The following is a 12,414-nucleotide window of genomic DNA, read 5'->3' as shown; positions in this document are numbered from 1 at the left end:
CCATATCGGAGCATATTTTGTAAAGTGATCACCCCTTAACTGGAAAAATGCATTTGGTTAATTTAATAATCCTCAAAAACAGAGGTCCTCCATGACCTTTTTTGTTGCTGTCGTTCTCTGCACTCCAACATCTTTATTGTTAACTGATTTCCAAACATGTCCTGCATATTCAGTATGAGGTCTCACTGATGCTTTATTACGTTTTCCAAATAGAACATTGGAAAGAATTTCATGGCAGCAGTTATGATGGTTTAGTTTTACTGTACTGAACGGTCATAGTTGCAAGATAAAATACAGTGACAACTGTCAATCAACTGTAGACACAATCTAGCCAACAAATATTTAAATGTTTTTCACTTGCTAGCGTGCATTACAAAAATGACAGCTACTATCTGATGAATCACAATTCTGTTTTCCTTTTTAATGCTCTTCTGCAAGCTTTAAATATCATTTGCTTTTTCGCAGAACATATTTTCAAACCAGATAACAAAAACACATATTTTTATATCTAATTTATATCTATAAAAAAATGTTTTATAGCTAGAGGTATTAGTTAAGGAGTTTAAATGCTGTAAATAGCTTTTAAATGGCAACCCTGGAGCTGTTAGCTGATGGTAACAAACCAAGCAGACTGGGGCCAAAGTCAGTGCTTTTAAAGTACAAATCTCATATAAGCATGCTGTCATGTTATCAATCATATACTGTCACCTGAAGCCATAAAAAGCAGTGTCCTAGCTTACAAACATTAGGAAGCCAGCATGTGTCTTTTTAGTCCCATTGGTAAAATTATGGCATGTATTTAAATGATGCCATGCATGAGTAGTATTTAAAAGGAAATGCACACAACAAAAGAAAATCCATTTCACTTAACTACAAAACATATAAAATCATTCCCCAATAAGGTTTTGGTAGCTACAATATGAATAAATGACATAACTTTTTTTATACATGTGTTCATATGAATAGTTGATTTACTAAAGGATTTTAGAATGTTCACACAATAAAATGTGTGAAGAGTCAGTTTAATTATCAAATTTTCAGATTAAATAAGTAAACAGGGATTTTTTGCCACATGATTGGTGAGTGAAGTTAATCTATTTTTTATAAATTCTTTATAAAGAAAGGGTTTTAACAAGTGACAAACCGGTAGGCAAGAAACCAAAACCAAACAAACACTGCAATAAAAGTCAGAAAAGAAGCATCATATACACTGGAATAAGACTATCACTTATAACTTCAATGGGGAACCTTTGAAATATGAGGTCAACAAACAACATACAGTAGAAATCCCAGGAGTAATCCATATAGAAAAGAACATTAGGTCCATTAAAGATTTGCAGAGAGAAGAGGAAAAGAAGTCGAGAGAAAGAAAGGGGAAATAAAGTAAAACACAAAGGATGGGTGGAGGGACAATGGGAGCACTCCCTCAAGAGCTCAGAAAATTGCGATCGTCCTCCGTGAGGAGAAATTCATTGCAATAGAACCAGGTATAATGAAAATTTAGTAGTTGAACCTTTGATAGCGCTAATGAGGTCTCCGATACATTTAATATCGTTTAACTTACTAAACCATAATTTAGATATATAAATGGGGAAGGGAGGTTAACAAAGTAAATCGTTCGTAACAATACTAAGTATATACATTTATGCTAGGTCCCCTGTTTTAGTTATAACAGAAACAAAGTTTTACCCCCTTTGAGGGGATCCCACCATGACTCAAAAAGTCTTCAAAAAATGTAGTAAAATGTATTAATTTATTAGATAATTAAATTTAAAAATGCACTCATATAAAAAAAACAGACAGACATATATTATGCATATAAGACAAAAGCTCGGCTAAATATGAAAAACATTTTTTTTGAAAACATTTTTTATTTAATTTTTTTTTTTTTAGTGTATATAAAATATGTGGTATATGGCCCACCTTCTCAATACCTCTATGCGATATTTAAGCCTCGTATATATGTTATACTCTATTTTGTTATCTTGGATAGAGATTTTCTCGGAAAATCAAGAGAGATTAAATCCTCCAGCACAGGTACGGGTTAACATACACGTGTATGAAAGGGGAGAAAAAAAATTCAAAAAAAAACGTTCATGTTATATTGAAAAGATCTTAAATCTTTTCAATATAAAAGATCTTAAATGGTACGGTAGTGTTTAGCTTTTCCTCAGAGAAAAGTGTACGTCCACAAAGGAGTTTTTCACTTGCACAATGATCCGGGCTATTGACAAACTAGGTTCAGGAGAAAGTTATCCTTATCTCGGATTTATTCAATGTAGACGGCATATGCCAAAGATCTTCACTGAAAGGATATCTTTATTTCAGCTTTTCAAATGTTCACCGTGGATGCGGTTAGCCTTAACTGAACCTTTGTCTTTGGTTGTATAGTGTCCACATCCTAGACAGGATAGAAGCCCAATGTTGGGGTGGACAGCCTGATGGTGTGTGCTTGATTTCCTTAATTGTGGATTCCTGATTCCAACAGCTGTGCAATAGGAGGAATTGCTAGATTACGCCCTTGATGACGAAGCCCCGGTGGGGGTGAAACATGTTATAGGCGTTAGGCTTGGTGCTCTTGCAAGACATATCTCGGCTATGGCCTCCTCTGTCTGAAATACCTCCACGGATATATCATATCCTCCTATTGCACAGCTGTTGGAATCAGGAATTGTCTAAAACAGACACCTGACATTTCCCTGTTGAAATAGAAAAAAATTAGGACACATGGTCCTCAAACTCCTTTACTGCAGCCTCTGCTCTGAATTAATGAAAAGCACTCAGTGCAGAGTCTTCCCATGCATTCACAAACTGGAGATAGTACATATTTACTATCAACCAGTTATGAATGGATAGCAATCTCTGTACTGAGGTGCTTCTACCCATTCAGACAGTCATAAATGAGTAGGAAGTGATGTAAAGCACTACCAGTTCATTCATAACTGGGGATACATGCTATGCCCCCAGTTGTATAAAAAAATAGGAGTGATCAGCGATCACTCCAGTGTTTGTGCTGCACAAGGAAGGCTCAGTATTACACAAATTTACTGATCCTCCGCTCTCCATCCTGAGCCACTCAGCTACGCACAGAACAGCTTGGCCAGGATCTGACAGCCTGCAACTCTCTCTCCTCAACGCTTGGCATCCTGAGGTTTGACAGCTTCCTCCTCTGCCCCCCGCCGGCTTCAGAGGGCTATTTCTCCTTGGATCCCTGCTGCCTCAGCCCACACAGACAGGGGAAAGCAGCAGGGATCCAATGAGACAAAAATCCCAGCATGGAGCGGCTCTGGGCATGGAGGAGAGGGCAGGAGAAGCTGTCAGATGCTGGCAGCGGTAGTAGCGGCTGTATGGGGCTGCTGAATTTTAATAGCTCTCATCATCGACTTGTCAGCTATTCTTTTACAGGGGACCGTTGAGGGGGACCCTTCTGCTATAAGTTCATGGTCGCTAAAGTGACCATGAGCTTATAGCAGAAGGGTAAAAGGCACAGACGTAAGGCTTAATGGCGTTTTCACCTGCACGTGGTTGTGTTTCGCCGTATCCCTTATGTCGGTGGCAGGGAAAGGGTTAACAATTCACACTTGACACAAAGCAGCAATTCTATGGATTAGGTGTGCATTAAACAAACCATATCCTCCAGACTATAGGCTGGTTTAACTGGACAGACCCGCAGAAGGATCAAATATAATTGTTACAGGTTTCTAGTTTATAGACCAAATTTCCTCAAATCATCATGCCCATGTTCTTGTACTTAACTGGGGTTTAATCCTTCAGCCAACTCCGGCTGATCCTTCGGCCGCCTAAGCCCTTCAGTTCAGAAGCCAGCCGAAGCAAGCGGATGTACGGCTGATTGAGCCGATGTAAGGCTGAAATCAGCTGTACGAGCCTGAAGTGAATAGCCGAATAGCGTTCGGTTCACTTCACTTCAGGTCGGTTATTCATACGGCTACCTTCAGCAGCGTTGTGAATAACCCTGATAGTATGTACAATGCCTTGGTATAAACATGCTTCTTGTTATAGGATGACAACCCTGTGTCTCTGTCTCCCAATTGTGCTTCTGTATTGTGTTACTATATGAGGTTTATGTAAAATCTCCATGGACAAATGTAAATAATTGTTGATGTTAAATCTGTTTTAGTTAGAGTGAATGTAGGGGTAATAAGAATAGATCTCTTTTTCCTGTCTCTGTGCTTGCTTCTGGTAATTTGTTTAATGTAATTATTGGTCTGCCAGGGTGTACCCTGTTAATTGCAGATGATACAGTATGCTAATTATAGGACAATAGGCCACACAAGCAAGCCAGTACCAGATTTGCTTATCTAGACAATGAGAACAAACTCACTTTTGTCTCCTGTTACCAGCTTCAAAGTATCCCCTTATTTAGGTAAGTAAGAAAGTTAGCCAGCCATTTATTGATGAATACCTGGGGTGGACCTGGGTTAAGCCCTATAAATAGCTGTGGATTTTTAATGTATCCTCCAGAATTCTTGGCAGTTAGATTGTTATTTGCATTGAACGGAGTTGAGTTTTTTTTTTAAAGTATTCAATCCCCAGAGATCTATTTGAATTGGATAAGATTATTACTAGAAGTCTACCTGTGCCACTCCATGTATGTCTTCAGAAAGCAGTCCTATATTAGTTCAGAGTCTGGAGGGAAAGATTAGTCTTTTGTTTCACCCACATACAATGCATCTGGTAATTATTAGGGTATATCATTGCACTTAAAGTGATGCACCAACAATACAGCAACAGTGTGAAATACAAGAAATAGGACAAAGATATTTAAAAAGACACTAAGCTCAGGAGGTAAATCTTAAAACTGCATTCAAGTACCTGAACTATTAACAAAAATGCAGCTTATTTGTGTATCACTCAGCTGTAGATCCTCAAATCATCTCCAAATTCATGCTGACACGGTTATTCCTTCTGGAGGGTGGTTACCTTTGTTCCCCATGGTCCCTGTGTGTGTTGTAAAGTAGCCACCGCTTCAAGATCACTCCTGTGATGGACTGCAATCTCATGTTTAGTTTACTAATTTGTATTAAGATTGTAGCCCATCACAGGAACGAGCTTGGAGCGTTGGCTACTTTACAATACACACAAGAACCATAGGGAAAAAAGTAGCCACCCTCCAGAAAGAAGGACAATGTCAGCTCCAATTCAGAGATGATTTGAGGCTCTACAGCTGAGTGATACACAAATAAGATAGATTTTTGTTAATAGTCATGGTACTTAAATGTATTTTTAAGATTTAAATCCTGAACTTATTGTAACTTTAAATATGTTTGTCCTATTTCTAAATAATTTCTTTATAGATAAGTAGATTCATTGCTGGTTTGCCTTTGCCATTTATAACAATAAATGCCTGTTGTTGTGTTGAGTTTTAACCCTCTTTACCCGGGTAAATATTTGTAGATCTGGAGGCTTACTGTATATAGCAAGTCATATCACAAGATATTTGTTTTGGTTAACACTTGTCACATAGGCTTCTGATAGAGACAACAGGTGACCATTTCTACCCACATTAGGCAGGCATGGTGTGGCTGAGAAATGCCATGCAGCCATCGCTTGAGTATATGCAGGTAGACAGCATGCTTGCAAAGGGGAGCAGGAGATCAGAAGCAGGGAGATGCAACAAAGGAGGAAAACATTGTTAAAATTAGTATTTTGTTGATTGTTGATGATGGACCGTGCTTTAGTGAACTAAATGTCAATCAGTTAGGGTTTACATCTGCTTTAAAGGAGAACTATGAGGTGAGTGCTTTTCACTCACCTAATAGTTCTAGCCAACCTGTGACAATGTGACAGTCTGTCACAGGTTGGCTTAGTAGATCGGGAGGTGAGCGAACACATACCGGCGTTCGCTCACCTCTCGATCCTGTCACGGATCTCTGCCATGACAGGGGAAGGGCTGGACCCCCCCTCCCCACTCCGATCCGCCAGCGCTGACTGGCGGAACGGACGGGGGAGGGTACAGCTGGCTCTGCCTCTAGATAGGCAGAGCCAGCTGTCAGTCACGCAGCTGGGCGGATCCCAACATAATTGTCGGGATCTGCTTCAGCTGCGGCGTCTCAGTATACCGCGAGCAGCAGCTTGCGGTATACTGCGGCGTCTCAGTATACCGCGAGCTACAGAGCAAAGAGTCAGGTAACAGTGTTAGGATTAGGATTGCAGCTGATGGATTGTTGAGTGTTTAGGTCAGGGAAGTTGTGGGCAAACTAACCGGTAGCATAATTCATACAATATCATCACCACTGGTCAATCGCTTAGGGCCAAACCACCACAATACATAGAAAGAAGATACACTGTCTGAACACTGTACAACACTGCAAAAAAACAAAACAAAATTAAAGTTTTATTAAACATGCATTGGATGGTATGGGAAACAAATAATTGTTTTTCATATATAGGCAGGCATTTAATTTATTATAAAGACATTTGTACCTTTATGACATGAATTTACGTAAATGATGTGTTACCTAAAGTTGCATGGTTTTAGCGAGAAACACTAGAGCTATATTATAGCAAATGCAAAGATCACAGAAAGGTTTCCTAGCAACGGTAGAGGATCCTTCAAAAGTAAGTCAGTTAAACTGGGCTATAAACTACGTGCTACGTTTTTAAATTAGTAAGCTTAGATGGTTCTCAGATTTACAGATGCCCAATATATAGTACAATAAAACCTGTAATAGAAGATGAATAGCTTGAGAAGATCACATCAGAATCTTGACAGCTATATCATTATTTAAATGATCTATCCTAAATTCTACTGGGTAGTTAGTGAAGCTGAGTGTCAGAACTAAAAGTATGCTTAGCAATGCATCAGTTATTATGGCTATTGTCATGATGAATCTAAAAAGAAATACCAACTTTTACTAATAAGAGTTTTATTAGAAGAATTACACATTTACACATATACAGGTTATATAGAAACATAGATAGAACAGGTACTTATTATATAAGAAACCTGGCTTTTGTGTTAGCCTGTATTCAAATGAGAAGTTTCATAGGAATGAGATCTGCCCGTTAGAGATGAACAAACATTTTTAAATTTGCTCTGTTCATGATTCACCTGATTAGCTCCATCACTTTGGTTATCTACCACAATTTTCACATTTTCCCACTGTGAGTTTATGCAGAGTGTTTTGTGAATAATCAGAACAAAAATTAAATTACTGAGTTTATTTTGCTGACACACTTCATTTTTGTTTGTCTTGAACACACATCTATATAGAGTATACTGTATGTTCATATGAAAATATTGTAAGGGAAATGTGCTTTGCCAAAAGCATTGGGGTAAATTACACTGTCACAAAAACAAATTGAAAAAATCACATACATACAGTACATTCATGTGTATATTTTAATTAGGCAGTTGCAGTGATAAAAATGTTATACAGTGGTTGTGAACTGTTACAGGCAAATCTTGGCACTCCTAACTTTGTTTTGCCAAGTTTTGGTGTATGGTGGATGAACAAAAGCATACAATAGATATTTAATCCATGATCCTTTTTTTTATTGAATTGCAGAAGAATTGTGGGGGTGGAATTCACTACCTGCCATTTAATATGTTTAATAAGGAATTACTATACATCCTTGTTAGATTTTATAAAAAAAAACTATAGTGCTTTGTTTTAGGAATATAACATCATAGGATAAGGAAATCCTGTCCCAGTGTCTTCTGAAACCTCTGCAACATAATAGGTGCGTGGGTTATGAGTGCTCCAGGTTTCCTATGAATATGCACTGTTAATGGTTCAGGACATTTTACCAGTCCACAGACCAGAACTGCTGCCACAGATTGATTTGTTAAAGTATATGTAAAGCCAAAACTATTTTCTTCATTTTAATGGAGTATGGCAGGGTTAAAAAAAACATTTCAGGCTTTTACTGCTATCTGGGACTTGGTTAAACAGATTTCTCCTCACTTTGTGTCCTGCTGAGAACATTTTACCAGACAGAAAGTAAGGGAAACATTTCAATGGCAACACAGGCAAAAATAAAAACATTTTTTTTAAGTGGAGTAGGGGGAAGGCTAGAACCCCTACAATATGTTTATATTTGTCTATGTTCCAGGACAGAAAATGGGTAAATGGGGAGCCCCAGAAAGTAGAAAAAAAACAAATCAGACATGGTAAGAATCCTTCCCACTCTCCCCAAATGTAAAAGAGAAAGTTGTTGGCTTGACATACAATTTAAAGTGTATGTTGAGCCAATGTTTTGTCTTACAGTAGGGAAGAGTTAAAACGTACATGTTTTGCTGTCCCACTGGGAAGATTTCTCTTAACTTTCTATCATGAAGATGTAACAGTAAATATGAAGAAATCTTTCTAAAGGTAACTCCTTTAGAAAAAAACTAACCCTTTTTGGAGAGCTGGCATAGGAACAGATGTCCCAAATAGAAAATAAACATGAATCCGCAGGTCACTACAAGCACCCCCCTCATTCAACTTTGGATTTTTCCGGTAAGGAGTGCAACAAGGTATATTTTTGTTTGTCCCAAATAGAAAATATTCCCTCACTTCTTGCTCTAGTGACAACGCCATTATTTTGGATATCCCTTTTTCTGTCTCAGTGAAAATGGACACAAAGACAATTAGTGGGAGTGAATCTCCAACTAGGGATACAGACAACAATAATAAACCTAGGGATACAGACAACAATAATAAACCTAACAGATATTTTTTTTTATTCCCACTCTATTTAAAACTAAAGAAATGCCTTTACATATACTTAACCGTGTGTCTATGTAAAATATTCGGGAGCCTTTGTATATTTGTAAAAACTTTGAGAAAAAACACAAGCTAGTCTGTATTTTCAAAATATAAAATTATAGGATGAACAAGTTTTGATTTCCAAGAATGCATTAATTAAAGATGACAATAATTCAAGTGTTGAACATACCTCCATAACATATAACAGTTTTAGTATATTTTCACCTAAAAAAATCTGTCAGAACAGAAATATCAGAATGGATATTGCTGAGGCAATTTGATGTACATTTGATGTATTTATAAGATGTGTTTTGCTGAGTTCTTTTGAAATGTTTATCTGTTTGTAAACTAATGTTTTACATCAGAATATTTGTATAAAACCTTTACTTAAACATTTAATACAAGGTGCTTCAATGTTACAGTATTTGCAGAGTATTCTAGACTCTGTTTTAAAGGAAATCTGTCAGTTACTGACAGAATATGGAGACTTTCATTTCTGTACTCTCTTTATTAATTTTTTTAGTTGTCGCTCTGTTATGCTAAACCAATAAATTCTGAGTCATTGACCTTAAGGGCTAGTTCACACCAAGTGCAGAGCAGATGCAAAGCAGAGTAGTTACAGAATGGGTCAACACTGCATCCTGTGTATTCCAATGGTATTTTGGGCTCTAGTTCATCCCAGAGCATTCAGTTCCAGATCATGTGGAAAAACTGCAGCATGCCCTATTTTTTTCTGCTCTGGAATGCACCAAAGTGCATGCAAACGCATCAAAAACACATGCAAATACCCTGAAACGCACTGAAAGCTTATTCTAGGCTAAACATTTATTTTTTTACAAAAATGGCCTGGTACACATCAAAAATGCGACAAAATACACTGGTGTGAACAAGCCCTTAGAAAGCAAGCAGATCATGCATTCTGACTTTAGTTAAAATGTTCTTGCTGCAACTAGCCTTTTTAGAAAAATCAGCCAAGACAGGCCCCAAATTTCTCTTAGGGCAGGTTTCCCTTAAGACAGCCAAGTGCCATCTTTCTACTTTTTGACTGCTTCTGCAGATTAGAAACCCGGGCCAGTGCTGTCTCTTCTTGCAGATTGGTGTCCATTCACTGAATCACTTAGTTGTGTAAGACACCATGCTAGTTGCGTCTATGAGGATTATTCACAAAGCTGCCGAAGGATCTAGCCATAGCTTTGGCTGATCCTTTGGCTAGCTTTGGCCCCAGGACCCATTCGGTTCAGTAGAACTGAAGGGCTGCTGCTCGGGCTATTCACTATAGCCCATACAGCTCACAAAGTTGGCCGAGCGGCTCAGTCGAGCCGAAGGCATATGCTTCGGCTCGACTGAGTTTAACACACAGCCGAAGTGGGGAGGACAGTCTGCCAAAACAGACTGTTTTTCTCCACAATATGTAAACAAATAAATAAACACAGCGTGGGGTCCTCCTCCAAAATGTTATAAATGTTAGGAGGGACCCCATTTAAAAATAAAAAATGCCCTGCCTAATTCTAGCCTGTCTCCCCCCTGATATCGGCCGATTCCCTGTTTATTTTAATTTTTTTGCGGCTGCTGTCTGAATACAAAGAAAAAAAAGCATCAGATAACAGGGGAAGCATTAGCTTCCTGTTATCTGCTGATTCCCCAACTATCCTTTCCTATTATTTTGACAGCTGCCGGAGGCTGCCGTCAGAGTAAAGAAATAAAAAAAACAAGAAATAGCATAGGAATGAATAGCTAGGCTGCTATTGGCCATTGCAAATTGGAATAGCCAATAGTAGGCTGGCTATTGCACCCACCTACTGCTGTTGCTGTCAATCAGCAGCAGCAGTAGTGTCAATCAGCAGCAGCAGTAGCCTACTATTGGCTATTACAATTTGAAATGGCCAATAGCAGCCTAGCTATTCATTCCTATGCTATTTGTTGTTTTTTTATTTCATTACTCTGGCGGCAGCTGTCAAAATAATAGAAAAAAAAACATAGCAGTGGAATCAGCAGGTGGCTCCGCCGAGTTCTCAGTGTGTAATGACAGTTCAGCATCCCCTGCTAACCGGGCAACCAGGGAATGCTGAACTGTCATTACCAGGGACGTACGGTCAGGGGAGGCAACCTGTCCTTTACACTAGCTTGGGGACGGGTTGGGGATGGGTCTTCATCAGACAGGGCGAAGCTGCAGCTGGCAGGGGTGGGGTTTCGGCTGGCAGGGGGCGGGGCTGGGTAATGCCTCACCCTGAGCAAGAGGTACCGCACATCACTGGTCATTACAATGAGTGCTTGGCGGAGCCAGCTTTGATATGACCGCTGGCTCCACCAAGCTCTCATTGTAATGACAGCTGGTCCCGGCCAACAGAAAACAGTTGGGCAGAGCTAGCTGACACTGCTAGCTCCGCCCAATCGTTTTCTTTTTTAAAAAAACTTTTTAAAACTATTTTTCTATTCTGCTCGGTACCACAGAGGTACCGAGCAGAATAGCCGAGCCGGATGAAGCTCCCTTCCATATTCCATACCTTCCCTTCTATATGTTTTCCTGCAGTTTATTCCTATGTGAACTCAGAAAAACTGACTGAGCCGCGGTGAAAGCTGAAGCTGGCCATTGGCTGGCCGACAGCCTGCTTCTGACAGCTGGGCGGAGCCAGCCATCATCTCACGGCTGGCTTCGGCCACTTTCAGAGAGGAACGCTGTCATTACACACTGAGAACCCGGACGGGCCTCTATGATATCACTGCGGCCTCTTCGGGTTCTAAGTTTGTAATGACAGATGTGGTCCCTGGTTGCCTGGTAACCAGGGACACCATCTGTCATTACTCTCCCGGATGCTCTGGGAGTCTAATACGGCTCCCGCCCGTCCAGGAGAGAAACACTTTCTCTCGGAAAAGGTTTACACTGCTCGGTCGAGCAGAGTAAACCTTTCCTTGCAATCTGTTTTTTTCTGACATTGGGCCGCTGGCCGCCCTTAGTCAGAAAAAATTAAAAACACCATAGCATAGCTAGATTCCTATTGTCTATTTAACTTTGCAATAGCCAATAGCAAACTAGCTATTGCACCCACCCACTGCTGCTGTCAATCAGCAGAGGGGGACTTGTAGTTCTCCATCAGGTCCCCCTCTGCTGATTGACAGCAGCAGAGGGCATGTGCAATTGCTAGTTTGCTATTGGCTATTGCAAAGTGAAATAGCCAATAGGAATCTACCTATGCATTCCTATGGTGTTTTTTTATTTTTATTTTTGACGGCAGCAGAACTGGCAGCATGTTCGGCCGACCTGATGCCAGCCGAAGCAAGCCGAAGCAAGCCGATGTACGGCTGAAATCAGCTGTACAAACCTGAAGTGAATAGCCGAACAGCATTCGGCTCACTTCACATGGGGTCGGTTATTCACACGGCTGCTTTTGGCAGCTTTGTGAATAACCCTCTATATATAACATAGGCTATTCTCTGTAAAGCAGTAAATGAGTCTTCCACAACCCCAAGTACTAGTCGAAAACAAATATTGAGCTGGCTGCAATTGCTAAATATGCACGACTGACTAAATAAAAATACAAAGGGGTCTATTCACAAAGCTGCCGAAGGATCTGGCCATAGCTTCGGCCGATCCTTTGGCTAGCTTCGGCCCCAGGACCCCTTCGGTTCAGTAGAACTGAAGGGGTGCTGTACAGGCTATTCACAATAGCCCATACAGCTCCCGATCATGGCCGAGCGGCTC

The sequence above is a fragment of the Nanorana parkeri genome, unplaced genomic scaffold (genome assembly GCF_000935625.1).
Source record: "Nanorana parkeri isolate BGI_ZX_2015 unplaced genomic scaffold, ASM93562v1 scaffold734, whole genome shotgun sequence".
NCBI lineage: Eukaryota > Metazoa > Chordata > Amphibia > Anura > Dicroglossidae > Nanorana > Nanorana parkeri.
Note: the sequence above shows the minus strand (reverse complement) of the source record.